Source organism: Lygodium microphyllum, chromosome 8 (assembly GCF_053477565.2).
Source record: "Lygodium microphyllum isolate KBCC chromosome 8, Lygodium_microphyllum_v1.1.10, whole genome shotgun sequence".
Taxonomy (NCBI): Eukaryota; Viridiplantae; Streptophyta; class Polypodiopsida; order Schizaeales; family Lygodiaceae; genus Lygodium; species Lygodium microphyllum.
In genome coordinates, this window is record NC_141142.1 from 23,603,220 (window position 1) to 23,630,123 (window position 26,904).

Sequence of the window (26,904 nt, forward strand, 5' to 3'; positions counted from 1 at the left end):
TAGGAATAGTCTTGGGCAGCAGGAAATGTGGGTAGCAGGGGGGCTCTAGCTGTAAATCCTACATTGTTCCTAGAATTTGATGAGCCCCTTCGTGACCCAAGATGGGATCCTAGAACCCTAAATACTAGTTACAAGGGTGGAACCTTGGTGGGCAGAATACCCTCGTGGAATTCTTTGTATCTTTCACAGGGTCAGAAAGATGGAAATTATAATAAGCTTCCAATATAATAAAGAAGATTTTTTCATTCAAGGATTGTTTGAATTGTATGTGTGTTTGTGAGATAAATTACGTGAAGGAACATGTGATTTAACAGACTAATTAAGGAAGCTGGTTGTATATATTCTAATAAATGTGCTGTAGGTAATTAAAAAACTAATGATGATTCTATCATCAAAGGAAAGCACGTGGGCATAACCCCCGATAGGTCTGTTCAACAGTAGAGTGGTCTCGGTTAGCTAGGAGCTTTTCTAAATTGGCAATAGAAATAGGAAGACCAACTAGTCATTTTAGGTAGAACCAACTTGCATTGTTTTAGGGGTTCGGAATGGGATTTTGCCTTATGCGTGTAGGAGGGTTGACGTAGTACACTCCCCTCCGTCTCCCATTCTCTTTGAACCAAGTGCAATGGCAAGTCCACTTCAGATCGAATAATCCTATAGAAGTGGAAACTCGAAATTACTGATGCTAGTTGGTTGTTAGGAGAGCCGACTGATTTTAGGAACCCAAAATTTCAGGTTGATCCTAGGGAGGGTTTGGCTAGAACTCTCCCGTTGGGAGACTCAGTAGGGCCTAAGTGACGAACCCCATGACGTTCCAAGGGAGCGTCGGACATTGTCATTTTTAGAAAACCTACTCATGGACTACTAAAAGGTGTGCCATGGATTGAGACTAGTGGACACTTCACAGTTGCTACGTGACATCATTTTTGGAAAACCTCACAATTGGTACCAACTATGTGAGATGTTCTCCAATCTCAATCCATGGCACACCTTTTAGTCATCCATTAGTAGGTTTTCCAAAAATGATGTTGCCCGCCGGCGCTCCCTTGGAACGTCACAAGGTTTATCACTTAGGCCCTACTGAGTCTACTTTGCAACGTGAGAGTTTCGGCCCAGCCCACTAGGATCTAACAGCTAGCTAGCGTCAATAATTTTGAGATTCACTTTTACAGAATTACTCGATTTAAAGTGGACTTGCCATTGCACTTGTTTCAAAGAGAATGGCAGACGGAGGGGAGTGTGGTATATCAACCCTCCTATAAAATTCACTTGGTTAGTTTAAAAGTTAGTTAGTCAATTAATAAGTTAGTAAGGTTACTAACTAAAGTAGAAAATAACTAATGTTAATAACTAATACTTTTTATTTAATTAATTTTTTATAAAAAATCGAGGATTGTAACCCAATATTTTTTTTCGGATTGACAAAGACTGTAGCCACTCATCACGAAAGTTACCACATGAACAAGAGTTATGAGCCATATTAGTCACTAGTTTTGAGTCGTGTGATTATTGTTTATATGGATGGCAAACTAGGAATTCACATAAAAAGTCTGGTATTCCATGCATGGGTGAGCCTTCGGCTCTTGTGCATTCAGATGTATGTGGACCCATACCCTGTTAGTCATTAGGGGGTGCGAAGTACTTAGTCGCATTTATTGACGATTATTCACATAAGATTTGGGCTTATTCCATAAAGCAAAAATCTGATGTCTTGGTCTCTTTTAGCATTGGCTTACTCTCATAAAGAATCATTCTAGGCATAGGCTGAAATGCCTAAGGATAGATAATGGGGGTGAATACGTCTTACATGCATTTGAGTAGTTTTGTGACGAGCAGGGTATTAAGTGATAGTTGACTGCCCCTTACACCCCTCCTTAGAATTGTATGGGCTAAATGCATGAACGAGACTATCCAAGAGAGGATCTGCATTAGTATGCTCAGCCATGCAGGTTTACCGCAATATTTTTGGGATGAGGTAATCTCTAGTGCCGTGCATCTCATTAACAGATCACCTTGCAGTGGTATTGATTTCTAGGTTACAGGGGAGGTATGGACAGGAAAGCCTCCCTCATGGCTCATTTGCATGTCTTTGGATGTGAGGCCTTCTACCATGTGCCCAAGGACCAACGTAATAAGCTAGATTGGAAAAGTGTGAAATGCATTTTCCTTGGCTATGGAGATGCAAGTGAGATGGGTTACCATCTTTGGGATCCACAGAAGCAGAAAGTTATTCACAGCCATGATGTAGTCTTCCATGAAGACAAGATGCATAGGTATCCTGAGAAAGTGGTTGAGATATGCATGGTTATCTTTCAGGAGGAGCTTCCTACTCCCGCACAGTTAGCTAGATAGCTTGCATCAGTAGTCGATGCTCATGGTCATGATGTTAGATAGGCAACACAATTTGCCTTGAGGCGTTCTACTAGAGATAGATGACCTCATGACCATTATACACCCTCCATAGATTATGTCTTGGATACAAATGCAAGAGAGCCTCTCACCTATGATGAGGCTATGCATAGAGTGATTGTCACTCTTGGGGGAGGGCTATGTAGTTTGAGATTGACTCATTGCATAAAAATCATATGTGAACTTGGTTTCCTTACCTAGTGGCAAGAAGGCTTTGCCTTGTAAGTGGGTATACAAGTTGAAAAGTACCCTTGGCCACCCCAAGCCGGCATACAAGGCCAAATTGGTTGCTAAGGGTTTTAAGCAGGAACATGGTGTTGACTTTGATGAAGTATTTTCTCTTGTGGTCAAGATGACTATCCAACGCTTAGTCCTAGCTTTGGTTTCCCAGCTTGACTTGGATCTTTATCAATTGGATATCAAGACATCTTTCTTACATGGGGACTTGCATGATGAGATATACATGGAGCAGCCTAAGGGTTTTGCAGAGCCTAGTAAATAAGGAACACCTAGTGTGAAGACTGAGGGAGAGTCTTTATGGTCTAAAGCAAACACCTTGGGAATGGTACCACAAATTTGATGCTTTTATTCAGTCATAGGGTGACAGTCATAGTGCTATGGATCCATGCTTGTACATGAAGAAAGCCCATGATGATTCATTATTGATTTTGGTACTCTATGTGGATGACATGCTTTTGGCAAGGAAAGCTCATGATCGCTAGATTCTCTTAAGGCTCAACTCAAAAAGAGCTTTGAGATGAAAGATTTGGGACATACCTCTCATATACTTGGTATGCGCATTACGCGTGACAGGTCTTAAGGACTATTCTATCTGTCACATAAGGAGTATATCCATAAAGTCCTTAGGTGCTTCTGTATGCAATATGTGAAGCCTGTTGGATGTCCATTGCCTTCTCATGTGAACGCATCACAAGCCGATTGTCCACAAACAGATGTATACATCCATAGTGGGTAGTCTTATGTATGTCCTCGGGTAAGTTACTTATGAATATATGTGTGCATCATGTGGATTCAAAATAAGGTATTTTTAAAATATTATTTTTGTACATTTTTTATATACAAAAGGGTATAATATAAAGGGGTTATTTATAGGTTGAATAGAAAAGGGTTATGTTTTATTTAGGAAATTTTTACAAAAAATGATATTTCTAAATAAGCCCCAAACACACGTGATGTAGAGGATATACATATAGTAACTTCCTCAAGTGTATGCCATGATAGCTACCCATCCAAATATTATTTTTGTAGTTGGTGTTGTGGCACGTGATATGGCTACACATGGCAAGAGGCATTGGGATGCCGTGAAAAGTATCATGTGGTACTTGAAGGGCACTACTGATATGTGCATTTATTATGGCAGTCAAGATACAGGAATTGTGGGTTACACTAACTCTGAGTATACAGGACATGCAGATAGTAGGAAGTTCACTTTTGGCTATGTATTCACTTTTGCTGGAGGTGTTGTTTCATGAATGTCCATGGTCTAGAAATTCATGGCCCTCTCCACTACAGAGGTTGGGTGTTGTAGCCACTAAGGCTTGCAAGGACACAATCTGGTTAGGCCATTTGGTTGTTGACCTTGGTATGATGAATGCTATCCCTACACTACATTCACATTCTTTGAGTGCTATCCAATTAGCCAAGAATCTAGTCTCCCATGTGAAGACGAAACACATTGAAGTGAGGTATCTTCATTTATGAGGTCATTGAAGACAAGATTGTTGATCTTATCAAGATCTCAACTAACCAAATTCCTACAGGCTTGCTCACGAAAAGTCTCTTAGTGGAGCATTTTTCCTTCCTTAGGAAGATGATGGGCGTAGGATGAGATGATGTCTTTTCTCATCCTATTGTACCTATGTACACTTATACTTTTTTTTCTTCTTTTTTCCCTCCTCTCACTGAGGTAGATTCACCTTTAAGTGTGAGATTGTTGGGGGTAAAGGTGCCTATGCAGCCTAGCTACCCATGTATTACTACACTGGCAATAACCGCACTAACACATTGTAGGCGGTGGGCACCCATCATTGTCACTTCATTATTTATTCTTTCAATGACATCTAAATAAAGGGAAGGCCGATCACACATTGTGATTGTTGGAGTTCCCACATTTGGAGTCTCTCTCTCTCTCTCTCTCTCTCTCTCTCTCTCTCTCTCTCTCTCTCTCTCTCTCTCTCTCTCTCTCTCTCTCTCTCTCTCTCTCTCTCTCTCTCTCTCTTGCTCATGGTCCTTCCACCATAGCTCTTGCTTCAACTCGTGCTTCTAATTCAGAACTCACCTCCCTTCAAAAGGGTTATACATGTTATAATCTAGCTACATGTAAGTTATAGGTGAGCAAAGATGGTGTGTTTGATGAGATGAGCAGTTGATATGCTATTGAGAAACATATTGTTATAGATGATGAAAGATAAAAGGTGATTGTAGAAAATATGGATCCAGAGTCATGGACATTGAGTGGGCCAAAAGAGTCTTCTTCTAGTAGGTCTATTAAGAGACCATGGAGTGGTAGATTGCAAGCAAATAACACACCTACAAGTGCAGAAATTGTATCACACAAGGGAAAAGAAAAGGCAATTGAGTCAATGACAATGCCTTTAAATTAGAACTACCCCAACACTGGAAAATCCACAACACTTTTCATATCAGTTTGTTACGACCTTTCAAAGGCCAATTCCATGTCCACCCTATTTATGAAAATCCTCCTTTGTTAGAAGAAGAAACTGAAATCCTTGAACTTGAGACTATTCTAGATACCGACTTTATGACCACTAGAACCGACCGTAGATATTCTAAATATTTGCTTAAATTTAAAAATCATCATGTTGAAGAGGCCCAATGGATGCACGCTCATGACCTAAGTGCTTACCCCTCATTGCTCGCTCCACATTGAGCTAATAGCAATTGAGAACAATTGCTATCCCACCCCGGGGGTATGATGCCATGAGGTATATTCCACTGTGGATTCCGTGAGGTTTTGCAGTGCATATTCCACGGTGGATTCCGTAAGGTCTTGCGGTGGATTTCGTAAAATTATATTTATTTTTCGGGGCTCGTACATAAGGTGGATTCCTTGTGCAAAAAGTCGATGGGGACGCTATCTTCTTCGGGCATCTCGTTTATTTAATCTGCAAGTGGGTGATTCCATAGTGGGTGATTTCGCAAAGTACATATTTAAATTAATGGACATTTATGAGTTTAGAGTGCCACTCGTATTAAATTAAGGTTAGGACAGAGCTTCAACCTATTTATTTATTTTGTAGCTGAAGACTGCTAGGTATTCACTTTTGTCGGTTTAATTTTATTATTTTCTAACAATTGTGAATGCTTCAGTCGATGTGTAGAGCAGGTGGCAGTGGCGCCCGGAAGCACTGGGCGATAGCGTGTATTCAAGTTATTTAGAAGAAATTATCATTTTTGATGGGCGGACGTCTTAGGCGTGGCACCAATATTTATTTTGACGCACTTATTTATTAAAGTGCTTGATATATATTTATTATTTTATATGCACATGGGTGCACAATTTAAATATTCATTATTGGTCATTGTATTTGGGCACAGCCCGACTCTTGGGGTGCCCAAACGCTTTATTCTTTATTTGGACAAAAGCAAACACAAAAGCTAAAGCATGCTAATTGTAAATTTGGGCTATTTTTTAGCTTGGAGATGAATAATATATTAAATACATGCTTTGTGGAGCACTCACAAAAGGCATGGAGGGAGATTGTACCCAATTGGTCTTCTTACTTCATGTCGTGCAAGTTTTCTCTCTTGGTTTTTGAGCAAAAAGTAGAGTTCTTTATTTTTGGGGACCTTCTGTTGCTACATACACATACAGCATCCGATCTGTGCACCAAAGATAGCTATGGTGTCTTGTGCATAACACTAGATTTGAGTCTTTTTTTTAAATACAAAAATTATTGTGATCTTGTGCCTCACTTGTCTATGCACCTAGGTTGCATTAATATGAATACGAGATTCGTATACTGTGGGAAATATGGAACTATTATATAAAGGCCCCCAAAAATATAGGGTATAATATGGGGACATGTGAGCAAATATGAGGATTATTATATTGGAATCAAGAATTGATTAGTGGAAGAATTCTTTTGCACGAAACAATCTTTTGTACGAAAGAATAGCTCTTTAGTAGAAAAGAATATTCTCTTATGAATTTTGGACATGCATTAAGAGTTGTTATGTCTGACCGATCTCCAATCTTGTGGATTACAAACACGTCTAATTAAGGTCAAAAATTCGACTACAAATTTATAAAATAGATAAATAATTATTTTGAATTTTTAAATTTTATAATTTGAGTATTTATTTCAATAAATTGATATATTTAAAATTTGATAAATTTATCCTTAATTTTTATATATTCTAATTTTTATTATTTTATTATTAAATTATTTAAATTTTTAATACTCTTAAAATTATTTACTAATTTATTATTAAACTATTTATGTAATTAGGTTGGGTTAATTATCTAAATATCAATTATTTTAATCAAAAAATAAATTTAATTTCTTGATCATTAGAGATGGAATATTAAAGGAGAAAATTTTATTAAATCATTCAAGTTTATTAATAGTTAAATAAGTAATCATAACTACAACTTAATGTTATTTATGAAAGGTTAAACTCTTGATTTGACATATATTTAATTTTCTAAAAACAAACAAGGAAAAGATAGTGTAGAAAAGAAATTATAGTAACAAGTTTTTGATGAGTTAAAAAGGTAATGTAGAAAACTTATTATAGTAGTAACACCTCTATTTGATGGACTTATTATTCAAATAGAATTATTTAAGATGGGAAAAATCTTGGGTAAAGCATGTGTAAAAGAGTGAAATAGCATGGGAAACACTAGAAATATCTAGTCACACTAATGAGGTATAAAAGGTGTACATGCTAGGTAAGGTGGCAAGACAATAGTGAGTTGACCCTCCCTTGCCTTATTAATGACTTAAAGAGATGCACAACTTGGATTGAGGAGGAACTTTGTATATCACTCAAGTCTCGAAGCCCAAAACTTGTTTGTAGGTGTAGATACATTCCCCCTTGCCCATTTGAAGAAGATTGGAAGTGGAAATTACATGTATGGTACAAATATATTGAGAAGGGATTGAATGTATGATATTTCGAACTCTTGCAAGGATTGCACAATGATTTGCAAGTACTTATAGATCATGTATGGGGTTCATAAGATGTTTGCAATGATATGTTGTCATACAATGGTTCCCACAGTGTTTTCAGCCCATAAAGTGGTCAAATAGTGAAATTTTGGTCCAAGGCAAGTAGAGAGGGTGTAGGAAATTTACATCAATCACACAAAATTGATCACAAAAGTTTTCGTATTATAAACATGAGAGATATCTATAGCTCCTTGCAAAAAGGGCATTGTTTGCCTTTTTCTGAATAAAAAGCTCATCTATTGGATTTATGGGCCAAAGGTTATTACTTTTTACTACAAGGAGGTCTAGAGGACTGCACTAAAAATGATAGGGTATAGAGGAAAAGGGAAGGCCCAAGAGGATATTCTAAGAGAAATAAGAGACCCCTAGACATCTATAACTAAGCATAGATCCACCCAAGAGTATCATAGAGAGATGCATGAAGAGGTACTTGAAATTGACCCTTGCACCTTATTGAATCAGATCCTATGTAAGCATGAGATTCATTATCTAAAAGACATTGTGATATGATAGCCAACCACAACCAAATGCTCCCTAAAATGGATCAAGTGATTGAAAATATGGACCTCTCCAACTCTCAAACTCAACAAACACTTGATAGGACTCAACAAACACTCAAGTAACTCACATGATGGCCACACACCTATTTTCCTATAACCCTTGATCAATGTCCAAATCCAATAAGTCATAGAATTCTTGTCACCTCACATGAAGTATTTCTTCATCAAGAAGCATATAGTGCCACATGAATGAATCATTGGCATGGAGAGCAAAAAAGAAATGTCTCTCATTGAAAATATAGAAGCTGAAAATGTTTATCACACAAGAAATCCAATCTACCTTACTCGACCACAGGGCATAGTCCTATTCCGGTCCCCTAAAACGACATGAATCGGCTTGTAACCTAACAATACTTAAGGGTCACGATAGTAAAACCTTGTGAGAAGCCTCCCAGTTCTCTGGGACCACCCTACCATAGGATAAACCCATCAGAGGTTTTGCCCACCCGCTTCCCTCAATGGGCGTTCTTTAGTTAACTAATTAGGTCCTATCACATTTATGTGTGACATTTAAAAATCATCTTCATTAATTGAGCCTTTTAGGGAAGAGGGTTTGCTCGCATAATTTATGGCACAGACATGAATATAGAGCAAGCAATCCTTTGACAAACAAGTTCAAACAAATTTCTTAACTTATCTTCATGTTAATCTTTGTCTCCTAACCATACAGGAGAAATTTTGTATCCCTTCTATCCAACAGAAGTACCCAGTCCAAATCACATGGCACCATAATTTCCATCCATTATCTAGAATAGGATCTTCCAATGCCACAGACGTTGGGCTCACGGGATGTCTTCAACTTTGTTCCGGACTAGGCAAGGGGTGTCCAGAGCTCCACTTGACCCCAAGCAACCTAGGAGTTAGACACAACTTCCGTGGTTGGCCTTTTCACCACTCGACCTGGGGCTTGTGAATCAAGCAGTGCCCTTCTCGAGTTGAAATACGGCATGACCTTGGAGACGATCCACCCATGTAAATTATCCTTCCTTAATTAATCCAATTAAGAATCAAGCACAATCAAGGCAATCGACCTAATATCATCTTCCAAGAAAACATTCATTTATTCCCCATGGCAACTTGTCATCACTGACCCCTGCCATGCATTTACTATCAAACACAAGCACTTGGAATAGTCATCCAAATCACATCCTAACAATCAGTTTAATGCAAAAGAATTTAGGGTGTTGTTTGATCAATCAACAAATACAACAGTATCATTTTCCAAGCATTGCAGAAATAGTCATGATAACCTTTCCATCGTGTATTTGCTCTCCCCCTTGGGACAAGGAGCAGGTTCTGTGTAAAATTTACTTAACACACCCTTCTCTCGGCTAAGGAATATGTTATAGTTTCAAACACTATACAAGACATAAGTTCTATTAATCACTTACATTGATCCATAACCTAGCCTTCTTCCCAACAAGTACAAAAGCATCGGTCTTTCCTTCGACTTAGGGTTTCCTAATCCTTGAGCTCTTCGCTTGCCCTAGAGTTTTTGTTGCATCTAGCCCAACCCCAAATAGGATTGATGAACATAGTCGCTATCGAACAGATCTCAAGGCATCGTAGTTTTAATCCTAATTATTGTTGTTTGTACCAGCTATGCATAACTTCAAGATCCTAATGAACTAATAACTCGTGATATTAGCAAGACTTTAATGCAAGATCAAGTTGTGTACCATCGATGCATGTTTCATATAATTTTCCCATGCATGTATTGTCTACCTGCATCTGCAAACCTTAACAATATTGTCTGATGTAAAGATTAATCAAAGACTTATCGATGCTTAATACTTTAGGATCTTATATGCTACTTATGCTATGTATGGACTTGTGGCATAGCAACTAGGTGCAACTAACTTCCCTTGATACATGCACTTTGCAAACTCCATCTTTCGAATGTTTGTGATAAATTTATCATTTTCAATAATCCCTTCCCGTGCAGCTTGGTACGATTCTAATGCATCTCATGCATGAATCAAAGCAAGCGTCCATTAATTTGGAAAAACATTACTTATGACTGGTACCGCAGTTGGGTTGGTAGTGGTGCTGTTGCCCGAGGCTTCATTGCTCATTGTGGGGTTGCCATCTGCGCACAATATTTTTCACTTGGGGGCCATTCTTGATCTTCGTCTCTCTTAGATGCAGATGGCACGATACGTCCACGCCTTGTACTCGATTAGCAAGGGACAATTGGGGAGAGAACTAAGCTTGAGATTGAAGGCTAATCCTATGAAGCGCGGTATTGGTTCACAACCAATGATGAAAGAAGGAATGCATGTGGAGACCCTCTAAGGAGGGAAAGGGATGGAGAACCTTCAAGGGGTCTTTCTCCCTCTCACTCTCTCTCTCACTCTCACTCTCACTCTCCCTCTTCTTCCTCTCTCTCTTCTCACCACTCTTTCTTCTTCATCATCTTCTTCTTATTCTCCTTTCTCCTCACCTCTCTTTCTTCTTCCTTGTCTTCTTCTTCTTCTCCTCTCTCTCTTTCCCTCTCTCTTTCTCTCCCTCTCCCTCTCTCACCCTCACCCTCTCTCTCTCACCCTCTTTCTCTCTTTTCGGCAGCAAGGGGGCTCTCTCTCTCACGGCACCGAAAGAGGGGGGCAAGAGGTGGTATCCCCTCCTTTTTTTTCCTTTACAAAGGGGGGGAGGGGGAGTTATTATCGAGGGGAAATAGATAGTGGGGGGGGGAGAGAAGTGGCACTCATGTGCTCTCCCCCTGTCGATCTCATCACCACCTCGTGATAATCGCCATTGTCCTCACCCTGATTGTCATCACAATTTTCATCGACTCCTTCTTATTCGATGTCGTCACCCATCCCTTCCATGTCATCATCATCACGTTGTCTCCCCCTCCATCCACTAGCTATCGGTGTTGACAGGGAGGGGTGTAATAAAACAAATTTTGATTAACTATTTGATTTCATGTAAAAGGGGGGGTGGTTCCCATGGGCGAGTGGGGACTTTACATCCTCTCCCCCTTAGAGAACTTGAGATGTCCACATCTCGGAAGAACTAGTGAAGACAAGCATTAATGGGGCTTATGATCTGTGGGTTATGACCCACCATGCGTCCGCTGCACTACTCGTAATGACTAAACTAGTGCAACTCATATTATTGCACTTAACCGTAGGTACAAGAGTAGGATTTATTTCCAATATAAGTTATATTACATGTCTATAAAATTTCTAGGATTTCTAATCATCTTGAAGAGATATAGTAGATTCTAGGTCTTCGTCTTCATCTAATTCCTCTATATATCTGAAGACTACACTTGTGTATTTTCATTTCCTTGGAGGCTCAATATCTTTTGGACTTAAGTCAGGACAGTCTGCTTGGATGTGTCCTAGCTCATTGCAGTGGAAGCATTGATGGTAATAACATCTCCTATGGATGTACCATATCTCTCTGCACGTATGGCATCTCTTGCCCTAATCTCGAGAATCCTCTTTGTCACAATTTTCCAAATTAAGTTCTTGGATGATTAGCTTTGCTCAAAGTAATGCATCTTGCAAGTCTGTTGGACACGTTGCTTCAAGACACTGATTCAGAGGAGTGCTTGTTGCTCAATATCCATTGGTGGTGCGTATTTTAGTAGGGTTACAAACTTTGAGTAGTAGGCTTCCAAGGTTAATTCTAGCTACTTGAGCTTAAAGAATTCATTCATCCTTAAATTCTGGTAGGTTGGTGAAAGGTGTCATCCATGTACAACATCTTTCAGCTGAGCCCAAGTAACAGTGGCTTTAAAAATACCTTGATCTTTGCACCATTGCTTCCACCATATCCGAGCCTCGCCAACTAACTTAAGTTTGGCTATCATTGTCCGATTGGTAGAAGCAGTTCCTGAAGTAGAGAAATAATCATCCATTGATTCAATCCATATCTCCACCTCTCCTACGATGTCTATCTCTTCTCCATCAAACTCCGGTGCCTTAATTTGCTTGAAAAGGAATTTCTTCTCTTGCATGTCAGCATTCATGGGTGTAGAAGGTGCCTGACAATCAAGCCATACCACTTAGGTTATTTCGTTTAGGATATGTCTATAAACCATACATTAATCAGTCATGTAACATTACAAAGTTTCACTCTGATATTAAGTGTAATATGCATGTCTATCAGCTGTCCAAGCACATTTTACTAGCCCATCGAGAAACGAATCTAAGCGTCACTGTCTAATAATCCCATAGAATATTTGGAGGTTTGTTGCTTAGGGTTTCCCGAGTCTACCTCGCAATGGAACGTTCCACTAGGATCGACCTGATATCTGGGTTCCTAGTGGCCAAGGTCTCCTGATGGTATTCTAGCGTCAAGTCTTGGACATCCTACTTTATGCAAAGATACCCAAGCTGAAGCAGATCCATGCCGCACTTGGTTCAAAGAGAATGGAAAACGAGAGCGCTGCAGTGCTCAACCTCTCTGTCTGTAGGGCATAGTCCCATTTGGGTCTCCTACAACAATATGAATCAGCTTCTAACCTAACAATACTTAAGGGTCATGACAGTAAAACCTTTTGAGAAACCTCCTAGCTCTCTAGGACCACCTGACCGTATGATAGACCCATCAAGGGTTTCGTCCACCTATGGTAAATGCATGGCCGGGGTCAGTGATGACAAGTTGCCATGGGGAACAAATGAATGTTTTCTTAGAAGATGATATTAGACAAATTTTCTTGATTGTGCTTGATTCTTAATTGGATTAATGAATGAAGGATATTTTGCACCCCCCGGATCATCTCCAAGGTCACGCTGTGTTTCAACTCGAGAAGGGCACTGCTCGATTCACGGGCAAAAGGTGAAAAGGCCAACCACGAAAGTTGTGTCTGACTCCTAGGTCGCTTGGGGTCAGGTGGAGCTCTGGACACCTCTTGCCTAGTTCGGAACATAGTTGAAGGCTTCCGTGAGCCAACATTTGTGGCGTTGGAAGATCATATTCTAGATAATGGATGGAAATTATGGTGCCATGTGATTTGGACTGGGTACTTCTATTGGACATAAGGGATACATAATTTCTCATATATGGGTAGGAGACAAATTTTAATGTGAAGATAAGTTAAGGAATTTGTTTGAACTTGTTTTTCAAAAGATTGCTTGCTTTGTATTTTTGTATGTGCCATAAAATACGTGAACGAACCCTGTTCCCTAAAAGTTTTGATTAATGAAGCTAATTTTTAAATGTCACACATAAATGTGATTGGACCTAAATAGTTAACTAAAGAACGCCCATTGAGGGAAGAGGGTGGGTGGAACCCGCGATGGGTCTATCCTACGGTAGGGTGGTCCCAGAGAACTGGGAGGCTTCTCACAAGGATTTATTATCGTGACCCTTAAGTATTGTTAGGTTACAACCCGATTCATATCGGTTTAGAGGACAGGAATAGGACTCTGCCCTACAGGCAAAGAGGTTGAGTGGTGCATCCCTCTCATTTCCCATTCTCTTTGAACCAAGTGCGGCATGGATCTCTTTTGGCTTGGATATCTTTGCGTAAAGTAGGATGTCCAGGACCCAACTCTAGAATGTTGTCAGAAGACCTTGACCACTAGGAACCTAGATTTCAAGTTTATTCCAGTGGATTGTTCTGAGGCGGACTTAGGGAACCCTAAGCGACAAACATCGAAATATTCCATGGGAGTGCCAGGCAGCGACACTTAGATTCATTTCTCGATGGAACACTAAAATCTGCTTGGATAGCTGATAGGCAGGGACACATTACAGTTGGTATCAAAGCGACAAACAAGCACTTCGAATAATCATCCAAATCACATCTCGATAATCAATTTAATTCAAAAGCATTTAGGACATTGTTTGATCAATCAACAAAAACAAGGGTATCCTTTTCCATGAATTTTAGGAATAGTCACGATAACCTTTCCATCACGTATTTGCTCTCCCCTTTGGGACCAAGAGCGGTTCTATGTAAAATTTACTTAACATGCCCTTCTTTTGACTAAGGCATATGTTACGCTTTCAAACACTGTACAAGACAGAAGTTCTATTAATCACTTACATTTATTGATAAACCCAGTCTTCTTTCCAACAAGTACAAAAGCATCGGTCTTTCCTTCAACTAAGGGTTTTTTAATCCTTGAGCTCTTCGTTTTCTCGAGAGTTGTTGTTGCATCTAGCCCAACCCCGAATAGGATTGAAAAACATAGTTGTTATATCGGACGAATCTCAAGGCGTCGTAGCTTTAAATCTAATTATTGTTGTTTGTACCAGCTATGCATAACTTCAAGATCCCAATCAACTAATAGCTCATGATATTAGCAAGACTTTAATGCAAGATCAAGTTGTGTACCATCGATGCATGTTTCATATAATCTTTCCATGCATGCACCGGCTACATGCATTTGCAAACCTTAACAATATTGTCCTAGTTAAATATTAATCGAAGACTTATCAATGCTTAATACTTTAGGATCTTATATGCTACTTATGCTATGTATGGACTTGTCACATAGCAACTAGGTGCAACTAACTTCCCTTGATACATGCACTTTGCAAACCCCATCTTTCGAATGTTTGTGATGAATTTATCATTTTCAATAATCCCTTCTCGTGCGGCTTAGTACGAGTCTAATGCATCTCATGTGTGAATCAAAGCAAGCATCCATTAATTTGGAAATACATTAATTACGACGGGTACCACAGTTGGGTTGGCAATGGTGCCCTCGCCCAAGGCTTCGTTTCTCGTTGTGGGGTTGCTATCCATGCGCGATATTTTCCACTTGGGGGCCATTCTCGATCTTCATCTCCCTTAGACACGAATTGCATGAGATGTCCACACCTTGTACTCGATTAGTGGGGGCCGATTGGGGAGAGAACTAAGCTTGCAATTGAAGGTTAATCTTGCGAAAATGGGTATGGGTTCAGGGCCAACGGGGAAAGAAGGAATGCCTGTGGACACATACACACACACTCTCTCTTCTTCTTCTTCTTCTTCTTCTTCTTCTTATTCCCATCTCTCTTTCTTCTTCCTCTTCTTCCTCTTCTTCTTCTTCTTCTTCTCACCTCTCTTTCTTTTTCCTCTTCTTCTTATTCTTCTCCTCTCTCTTTCTAGCTATTGAAAGGTGCAAATTAGGCAAGTCCTAATGTAAAAATTATAGATTAAGACATTAAGACATGAGGGTATAAGGCGGCCCAAACACTTTGATGTAGAGGATTGGCGAAACTCATTTAAGTGGACAGACATGGAAGTCCCCTCCATATGAAGGTCCATGAGTTGCTTTAGCTAATACATTTGGGAGACATGGCTCTACTTATCATAGACATTGTGAATCTTGTCCCATAACTCCCATGAGGTCTATCCATGTTAGGGATCAACATTATAGTAGACATTAGGTTTCCCCCTACCCATATTTAATGGGTTAGTGGAGGAAGATGCAGAGCCCCACATTAGGGTGTTTCAAAAGTTGATGTTTAATTGTTGTATCCAAGATGAAGGACACATAATGATGTTCTTTAACATGACTCTCAAAGAAAGAGTCGCCATATGGTATTACGGCCTAAAGGCCAGAACCATAACCATTATTGATTTATTTTTTGAAGCCTTTCGAAGGGAGTTTGCCCTTGAAAGGGGTGGTCAATATTGGCTATGTGTACTAATTGTGACACGTCATTCTAGCAGGTATAGCAATAGGTTGTGCTGCCATGGTAACAACCAAATTCGATATAGGGATTCGAATAACCCTTACTATAGCTCCACTTGAAGTGGAGGGACTGATTGGAGGGGAAGAAGAACTAGAGCTTCCTCCCCCTAATGGATTGTGTACCAATATAGGTTTATTAAGACCCCACCCTTGCAAAGCTATTGGGCCACTCATTTGTAGAGAGTATCTTCTATTTCATGAATTCCAACTAATACATATATGCTTCGTTGCAAGAATCTAGCACCAATGCAAACTTCGTGCTACTAGATCCCTTATTTCCAAATATGATGTGTCCTAAATGCTACGCATAGAAAAAAACAATCAAAATTTGTATTATTTCAACCCTCAAACTATTGCACAAAATCCTCCTCTCCCTCACCGTTTAAGTTTCGCAATGTTGCATAGGTGTATAGAGGTTGTTTTGTCATAGTTTAATGTATAAAAAACAATAAATCACACACTGTGACAAAAAGATATGGAAAAATGAGGTCAAACCTCATGCTTTGCCACTACCATACGTCCACAACCATTTATTATATTTTTTCGTATTTTTCTAAGACATATTCCTATTTTTCTCTTATTTTACCTAACTTTTCTCTATTTTTTAAATAAAAATATTGATATATTTTCAAAGCTATGGTTCTTGATTCTTAGAATAGCATAAATTTAGATTTTATTGGCATTTTATCCCATGTGTATTGTTTTATCCCACCCGAAAACACAAAAAATCCCATTTTTCTCAATAAAACCTTGTTTTACAGGTTTCTAATAATTATTTCCAGCATTTGAATTTATTTTTTCTAGTTTTTCCACTATGCAAGCATAGAAAAAATAGTAAATAGCATGTCTACTAATTTTCACTCCATAAGAACAACATTGGCTCAATCAAATATAAAAAACAAGCGATTTTCCCTTGTAAAATAGAATTACCGATTTTTTCCTTCTTTGCGGGTTTTAAAATCTAATGCTGAATGTAGATCAGCCCTGATTCAAGGTTCATCCCATCTCTGAATAGCCAACTCTAGCCCTCCATTGATCCGGGAGTGATCCGACACCATGCCGGACAAGCATCCTTCAACCAGTTCTCTTCTTGATTCTTCCCACATGAATTGCCTCTTGGAAGAGAGAGATGGAGGAGAGAGAAATACTGATTTTCATCCTCCATATCCAAGCAGCTATTCCACGGGCAAAGACAGGCGATAGGGAGTATAGAGAGGAGGGAAATCATGCATGTAATATGTTGGGGGGTGCTTTGAAGCTCTCCACCCCCCCCCCCCCCCCATCAAGAAATCGTTGCCATCTTCATCATGGCATTTTCTTCCTGATCAGCCGCCGAAAAAAATGCCCCCTCCCCACGAAAATAAAAAATTAAGAGCCCTCAAAGGTTACACCCTTTGGCCCATCCAAAGTCCATTTCCACTTGGCCATTTTGGCCCTTGGCCTCCCGTCCAGCCTATCTCCCACGTCCGGCCTCAGATTTGGCCACTAAAAAATCCTGGGCATTTGTCTCGAAGTTCCCCACTATCCGGCATCTCCTAGAGTCTCACATCTGACATGCCAAAAAATTATGAAAATTCACCAACCGCCATCTAGTGGGTCTTTAAAGCACTTTTGGGGCATTGTCGCTTAAAATCGTACTGATTGCAACTGCCGCCTTCAACGAAGTCTATTTTTCCCCTAAAATTCAAAATTTTTGGCTATTTTTAAGCACCTCTCAGCACAATCAAGGCAGGTTTAGGTTATGTATGTCTGTGGGAGGTCTGAGTAGTCATTGCCTCCTGCAAATGCATTGTCATGCACTAAAAGACCTGTTTTCGATGGAAGTTCTAGTGACCTATTTTGCTGACCTACTAGGTGGCCGTTCTAGGAGTTTTTGTTAGTTGTGAGGCAATTAGAGAAGCCTGCACTTAAATATCAAGAGAAGAACAAATTCCAAATCTAGCTAAAAATACATATATGGAGGTGTGTAAAAAGTGGTTTGGCCCCTATAAAAATAGAAAAGAGAAGGAAGAAAAATCCTTGAGCAGTTGTGCATCATCTTCTGAAGGCATGGTAGGTTCCTAGGGACAAATTAGACCCGGGCCGATGCCTTGTCTTCCTAAGGGTGGCATCTAGCTGAAAAAATAAGAATAGAAGAAGGTAGGAGCAACAATAAAAGTGAGTGTTAGAAAAGGATTAAGTGTCGCCTCGCGAGGGCTTGGTAGGTTCTTGGGTACCAAGACATGACCTGAGGCCGATGCCTTATTCTCCTTGGGTCACTACGCTCAGCTCCCTCCTTTTTACACGCCCGAGTATGGAAAATAAGGGGCTAAAGGACCAATGTGCTAAAAGATAATATTTTTTGATCAGGCTATAGGAGTCCTTGCCTAGTAGGAGCTCCTAGTTGAGTTGTCCTTAGGTAGGTAGTTTAAACCACCACTTAGGATGACCTCTTTGATAGTTCTTTTTAGCTTGGTTGTGTTGGAACAGTTGGTTAGTGACTAGCTTTAGGCTCTTTATTAGATTATGCTAGGCCTACTCCTCGTGGATTTCATGCCTTGGTTTTGTCACGGGGTAGGGTGAGAGCTGTGATGTGTTTTGATGCGTATCTATTTTGTATCAGCTTGATGCTTCCTTTGGTTGTTTTTGTGCAAATTTGTTCGTGGGATTGGATGGGCTGAGTCGCCCTATCCCGTGGTTGCCAATGACATATGATTTTTGACGCCGAGAAGTGCTTAAAAATAGCCAAAATTTTTGAATTTCAGGGAAAAAATAGACTTCGTCGAAGGTAGCAGCTGCAATCAATATGATTTTAAGCGACAGTGCCCCAAAAGTGCTTTAAAAACCCACTAGACAACGGTTGGTGAATTTTCGTAATTTTTTGGCATGTCAAACAAGACTCTAGGAGATGCCTAGCAGTGGGGGACTTCAAGACGAATGGCCAGAATTTTTCAGTGGCCAAATTTGAGGTCGGGGACGGGAGGCCAAGGGCCAAAATGGCCAAGTGGAAATGGACTTTGGAGGGGCCAAAGGGTGTAACCTTTGGGGGCCCTTAATTTTTTATTTTTGTTTTGGAGGGGGGGGGGGGGGTTTCAGTGGTGGATGATTAGGAAGAAAACGCCATGAAGATGGCAACGATTTCTTGATGGGGGGTTGGAGAGCTTCAAAGCACCCCCCCAACAGATTACATGCATGATTTTTCTCCTCTCTATGCTCCCTATCGCTTGTCTTTGCCCATGGAATGGCTACCTAGATATGGGGGATGAAAATCAGTCTTTCTCTCTCCTCCTCTCTCTCTTCCAAGAGGGAATTCATGTGGAAAGAAACAAGAAGAGAAACAGTTGAAGGATACTTGTCCGGTATGACCGGATCACTCCCAGATCAATGGAGGGCTAGAGTTGGCTGTTCAGAGATGGGATGAGCCTTGAATGGGCTGATCTGCAATCCCACATCAGATTTTAAAACCCGCAAATAAGGAAAAAACCGGTAATTTTATTTCACAAAGGAAAATTGCTTGTTTTTTATATTTGATTGAGCCAATGTTGTTCTTATGGAGTGAAAATTAGTAGACATGTTGTTTACTATTTGTTCTATGCTTGCATAGTGAAAAAACTGGAAAACATAAAGTCAAAATGTTGGAAATAATTATTAGAAACCGTAAAACACGATTTTTGTGAGAAAAATGGGATTTTTGGTGTTTTCAGGTGGGATAAACCAATACACATGGGATAAAATACCAATAAAATCTAAATTTCTGTTGTTCTAAGAATCAAGAGCACAGATTTGAAAATATATCAATATTTTTATTAGAAAAGTAAAGAAAATTGAGGAAAATTAAGATAAAAATAGGAATATGTCTAAGAAAAATACAAAAAAATAATAATAAGTGATTGTGGACGTATGGTAGTGGCAAAGCATGAGTTTTTGCCTCAATTTGCCCTATTTTTTTGTCATAGTTTGTGATTTATTGCTTTTTATACATTAAACTATGACAAAACAACCTCTATACACCTATGCAATGAAGCAAAACTTAAACGGTGAGGGGGAGGAGGATTTTGTGCAACAGTTTAAAGGCTGAAATAATACAAATTCTGATTGTTTTTTTCATTTGCATAGCATTTAGGAAATGGCCTATTTGGAAATAAGGGATCTAGTAGCACAAGGTTCGCCTTGGTGTTAGATTCTTGCAATGAAGCATATACGTGTTAGTTGGAATTCATGAAAAGACTGTTTGCGTACTAGCATATATGCTGGTTTCGAAACATAATAGTTTGTGCACAATGAGACATCCACTATTGCATTAATCATACATGTGGTATCAACTCCTGGAAATGCATAGTGATTGTTTGAATTATAGTTGACCCATGCTTGAGAGGGTGAGATTCCCATTGCCATAGGTTAGTCATTTGTTTCTTGGGAAAAATTATTGGTGAGGAAACATGCTATCTCTTGGATCTCGCTACTAAAAAAGAGAGGATTCTTGTGAGAATGTGTTTATATGTAAAAGCAACGCATCTAGGGGCTAATCCCCAAGATCTAGGAGAGCTGCAGTAGTGGGGCCACTGCAATCAGTCGATGGGGTGCCTTTTGTGTCTGTGATGCGTGGCAGTTATTACCAATATGTGTGGAATAACCCTTTGAGGGGTTTTGGGGAAGGTGCCATTGGACCCTTATCCAACTACAAACGCAATCTTAGATGTATCTAGTGTGCATTTAGTTATTACAGATGCTCCTGGCCCGCGATGCCATGTGGTGGTGGAGGTGTCTGTTGTGTGCATGAGGTGCGGCTAGTGCCATAGCCAATGCCGGCCCATTTTTGGTCCCATCAGCATAATTGGCTAGGGAATGTGTAAAGTGATTCCACTATTGAGGAACTAGCTCACAAGTCATTGCCTAAAAAATATGCAACATATACAAGGCTACACGATGGTATATCTGTAGGATGGGACCCCTCACAGTATAGGTCTCATTCAATTGGTTGATCATTAACTGCAAATCACCTTTCACCCATAACCGATAGATACCACCGTATCGGGCTACATTTAGCCCCATAATAAAGGCCTTATACTCTGTTGTATTATTAGTAAAAGAGTATCATGAATATACTCCATTTTCATAACAACCCTAGGGATCTTTAATGACCATACCAACACTTGCATGCTTAGCGGGCCCTCTAGAAGCTCTATCAAAATACAAAGTATAGACCTAGTATTCATTGATAGGCCATGCCATATTGATTAGCTCACTCATACTTATGATAATAAAAGTCAAGCTGAGAGAGAGGATGACGATAGGGACAATCCCTCCTTCCTATTGAACTCGATAGGAATACTAGTTAGAATTCTATGACAATGGTGGAGTTAGACCTTAATATCCCATGTGAAAGATCCGTCATCTTGCCACTCAGTAACCTAATAACCTTTTGAGAGTTGGATTTTTGGACCTGTTTTTTTAAAGCATTTGAGCCCATTCTTGGAGCGGAAAAGTTGCCGGGAGCTGTCAAGGATCAAATTTTCATAAAAAATTGAACAGTGTTGGTAGATGGTTAAGCTAGAGATTTCCTAAGTGGATTTCGACTCCAAGAATCCAACACAAGTCTCTATTCATCGATCAGAGGTCATTTGACCCCCCATTTAATCCCTAGAATGTTTAGCACTCTAAAGTAGCTATGTGATTCAGGAGTCAAAAAGTGTACGACGGGATCAAGGGTTATAGATTTCGATGTCATGGAGCTAGCCATCTAGTCGGATTGCAATTTCGAGTTTGTTTGCCCCTCCAAACATGCCGAAAATCCTCACAGAGCAATGTGAAAGTTTTTTCAAAGTGGACATTTAATAAATGACATGAAATGAAATGTAAATGAAAAAGTTGCAAAATTCTTGTATGATAGGAGGAGGGAGCATTTTTTGTTTTGCATCCCATTTTTGGAAGGATTTGTGTCTCAATACACCTTGATCGAGAGAGAGAGAGAGAGAGAGAGAGAGAGAGAGAGAGAGAGAGAGAGAGAGAGAGAGAGAGAGAGAGAGAGAGAGAGAGAGAAGCTTGATCCACATGCAAAGAGCAAGATTTTGATTGTAAGAATGTGAAATATGGTCAAGGAAATGAAATTCCAATTTTGACTGTAAGCATGTGAAATATGATCAAGGAAATGAGATTCTGATTTCTTAGTCTTTCTCTTTCCTCTATCCTCTCTCCTCTTTGATGCCCATTCATATGCTTGATTCTATGAGAGAAGGGGGTGAGGTTTGATAAAATATGTTGATGGAGTGATGGTGCTAGAGTGCAAAGGATCATAGATCAGGCTATGGAAGAGCATTAGCAGCCAAGAAAGAGTGTTAGCAGCCTCCCAACCTTGAAATACGACTCTCAAAAAGTGTGTTTTTATGCGTAAGCACTCGTTCTACTTGTTTTATGTTAGATTTTGGTTGAAATTTTTTGAAAATGGTTATCTTTGATTGTTAATGTTGTAATATATTAGAGATGTTGAAGAAAATAAGAAAATTTAGTCATATAATAATTTATACATAAACCCGCAAAACCTGCGACTACGCGATTTTAAGAAAAATTATCAATTTTGGGGTTTTTGTGGTGTTTATGGGGTTCGTGTGGAATAAAAGAGATATTAAATTAATTCTCAATACATATGATCAATCCAAATTGGAAAATCAAAAATATCATATTTTATGCATAAATAAATAAGAAAAAATAAGTTTTTTGAATTCACAAAATAAGAAAAAATAAGTTTTATGTGTGTGGATGTGTGGCATGGCTCGAGCATGAGGGATGAGCCTTAGTTTAGCCTTGTCTTTGTGTTAAAGTGGAATCTTTATCACTTTTACAAAGAAAAACACATTAAAAACACTTCCTACACCTATCAACACATGCATAACCTAAGAAGTATGGAGGAGGGGTTTTGAGGGTGACTAATTGTTGCTGACAAGATTCTAAATTTTGATCTTTTGTGGATGCATGGTATATAGGATATTTATGGTTTAAGTTTAAGAGGGTCTAGTAGCACAAGAATGCTCGGTGTGCTGACTCTCAGCAACGCAGCATTACGTGTAGATTAAAATCATTGAAAGAAATGTCATTGCACCTCACAACTATGATTTCTAAATGATAAAATGATCGAGCACTATGGTTCATACACAATTGCATTGCACGCAACTCATGGTATCATTACTGGATGCATTACAATTGTATTCATGCATATGACCTACATTGAGTATGTGAGATATCCTAAGCTGTAAGTTTAAATGATCGATTTCTTTGGGGACTGTTTAGTGAGGAAAATATATATATCTCCTAGAACGTTTGAAAACACGAGTGGAAGTTGTGACGTATGTGCTATTCGTGTTAGCGGCACATCGAGGGGCCAATCCTCGATGCGTAGGAGAGCCGCAGTGGGTCCGTGGCATTCAGCCGAGGTGTCCCTCCTTTGTTTGTGCTTAGGTAGTGTTTGTACTTAGGTAGTGCTTTACACCTATATGTGTAGGAACTCCCTTTGAGGAGTGTGGGGAAGGCTTAACCATTGGATTACAATAAAAAACAAACACGAAATTTACAATAGAAGTTAGGGCAGTGTATCCCTTAGACGCTCCCGGTCGTGAGACCGAGATGGTGTGTTCTTTGAGTGTAGAGAGGCCCGGCTAGTGCCTAGAGAGTCAGTATCGAGCCCATTTTGGGTCTCGACACCTTTACTCCAATGCTGCTCTAAACACAGATGCTCAAGATAAGGAATGATTCTTCCCATCCGATTGTCTTAATACCTACTACTGTTGAGATATCGAGCTCCACTCGTGATATGCCAGGGTGACTGTTGTGCATTTATGTCACCGACTTGTTAGCTGCATATGTGGTTGGTACACCGCCCATGAATAATAGCTAGATGACAACTATCCTTATCTACTCTAGTTCATGGCTCAGTTAGTATGCTACCTTAGTTAGTGGAGTTTGGTTTGAGACCCATATATAGGGTTCTTCTATTTCTTTGTACTAGAGTTCTTTTGGCTTACACAACTAAGAAGAGGAAAATTGTTTTTAGCCTCCACCTTTGTGTGTATTCCCCCATTGTGCAAGCAAGAAAGCTACAAGTGAGACTCCTTCCTTCTCTCCCACAATCTTGACATGGTATCAGAGCCTTGTTCCTGGTAAGGAGCTCAAGAAAGCAAACCAAGTTCGCGGTGTTCTGGTAAGAGGACAAGTGTTGCTTTCATTTTTATGTTTTGGGAGCAAGTCTCTATAGGTAACACAGCCGGAAAGTGCAAGAGTGCATTGTCTCAGATTGAGACGCCCTTCGCGGTGTAGCAAGAGGGCAGCATATAGCTCTGTTTTTTTTATTTGAGGCCATTTCGGGGCCTGTTTTGGAGGTGGAAGTTTTCTGCACGCACTCAGGAAAAGGCCCTGTTTTATGTTGTGCGACCACTATTCTACAGGTCGGTGAAAAGTTACTGTAGAAATTGCATCGTATGCCTGTGCGTAGAGACATTGGGAGTTACAGAATCATCCTTGTTGCCTGTTGATGCAAAATCATCACTAGGAAGTGATTGTGTGGTCAAATACCACTTTCGTCAGTTTTGCAGATTTGCCCTTGTGAGGCTGAAGCTGTGTTCTTTGCAGTGACAGAATTTTTTGTAGTGTTCTGTAATGGTGTCTGATTCTCTTTCACAGATTGTCACTGAAAAGCTTGACAAGAACAACTTCCAAGCATGGAAGTTTAGAACGACGAATTTTCTTATGGGAAAAGGATGTTGGGAATTTGTTGCAGGAAATGAAGAAGAACCAGTTCTTCCTTATGTTTCCAATCAACAACAAATGCAGGCATTTAAAGCATGGCATGAGAGAGCCAGGAAAGTTATGTATTGGCTGTCTATCAGCATTTCAGACTCTATGATTGTGCATATTCAAGATGCAAGTACGCCAAAGGAGGCATGGGATAATTTGTCAAAAATGTATAGCACAAATACGCAAGCCAGGAAAATGCAGCTCAAGTAAGAGTTGCACAATGTGCAAAGAGAAAGTATGAGCATTAATGACTACCACATGAAGGTGAAGAAGATTGCAGATGCACTTGCTTCCATTGGGTCGCGAGTGGAAGATGATGATTTAGTTTCTGTGACCTTGAATGGTCTAGGAAAGGATTATGCACAGTTCCGAACATCCATTTCCGTCCGTGAAAGATTTTCTGATTTTGAGGAGCTGATTGCTCTTCTAATTTCTGAGGAGCAGAGAAATGGTGGTGCATCTTCTTCAGGAGGAACTTCAAAAGAAGCTGTCTTCTGCTCAAATGCTGGAAGAGGTAGAGGCAAAGGTAGAGGAGGCCGATCTGGAGGCCGTGGTAGAAATCAGAATATGCAGGAAACTCAAGAAAACCAGTCCTATGGAGGAGGACGTGGTAACTCTAGAGGCAGGGGGAGCCAAAGAGGTCGTGGTGGATGGCAAAGAGGCCAAAATGCAAACAGCAATGTTGAATGCTACTACTGTGGTAAAATGGGTCATATGACTAAAGACTGCTATAAAAAGTAGAATGACATCATGAATGGAAAATTGCAACAAGGGAATTATGCATCTTCTAGTAGACAGGGTGATGGCAAAAATGAGCATTTGTTTATGGTGCAACACATGACCAATTCTGTGACAAGTGCAAAAGAAAGAAATGATGTGTGGTATGTTGACTCAGGTGCATCAAACCACATGACAGGTCATGCAAAATGGATGCAAGATGCAAGGAAAATGGAAAAACCAGGATTTGTGGAGACTGGTGATTATACTACACATCCTATTGTGCAGATTGGAAAAATTCATTTGTCTATGCAGGATGGGAAAAAGAAATACCTGTCGGATGTATTTCATGTCCCGAATATCACCAAGAACCTGGTTTCTGTTGGTCAAATGGTTGAGCAAGTCTTGCATGTCAGAATTAATTCTCATGGATGCTTTGTTGAGGATATGAAAAATAAAGGTTGCTTGATAGCAAAAGGAAATAAGAATGGCAGAATGTTTATGTTGGATGCAGACATGCCTGAATTGAGTGCAACAATGTTTGCAGATGGGACCGGTGTAGTCGCAGATATTGATATCTAGCATAAACGCATTGATCATGTTAATGTACAGCGACTTAAATCAATGCAAGCCCAAAATATTGTTGTAGGATTGCCTAAATTCAAGGTTGCAGAAATGCATAAGGTATATGAAGCCTGTCAATTTGGAAAACAGGCAAGGAAACCATTTCCTAGACATGTTCAAGAGAGTAAGAAGCCATTGGAATTAATCCACTCTGATGTGTGGACTACTAAAGCTGCATCTCTTGGAGGCTATCATTATTTTATCACTTTTATTGATGACTATAGCAGAAAAGTTTGGGTGTATTTTATGAAAAAGAAAAGTGAAAATTTTGGGCATTTCAAAACTCTTAAAGATATGGTTGAAAAAGAAACAGGCCTGCAAATAAAATGCCTAAGGTCAGATGGAGGGGGAGAGTACCTCTCAAATGAGTTTGCAAGGTTTTTGCAGGAGCATGGCATAAAGCAGCAATATTCATGCAGTCATACCCCACAGCAAAATGGAATTTCAGAAAGAAAAAACAGGAATATTCCAGAGGTATCTCGTGCCATCCTCAACGAAAAAGACTTGCCAGATTTTTATTGGGTTGAGGCAGTTGCTACAGCAGTCTACATAATGAACAGGACTCCCACTGCAGCAATACATGGCATGACTCCAGAGGAGAGGTATACTGGTAGGAAACCAGATATTTCTCATTTGAAAATTTTTGGTTACATTGCCTATGTTCATGTGCCAGATGAGTTGAGATCCAAGTTGGATCCAAAAGCTAAGAAGTGCATCTTTATTGGTTACTCTCTGCAGCAAAAAGGGTATAGATGCTATAACCCTTCTACTCGTAAGTTTATAGTAAGCAGAGATATTTTTGATGAGATGAGTAGCTGGTATAAACCAGTAAATGTGATTGATAATGTAGATGCACAAAATGGTAATGCTGCACAGAATTAACAGCAGCAGTCACAAGATATTAGTGGACTTGGAGCGTCCTCTAGCAGTGGTTCACATTCTTCGCCATGGACAGGAAGATTGAGATCA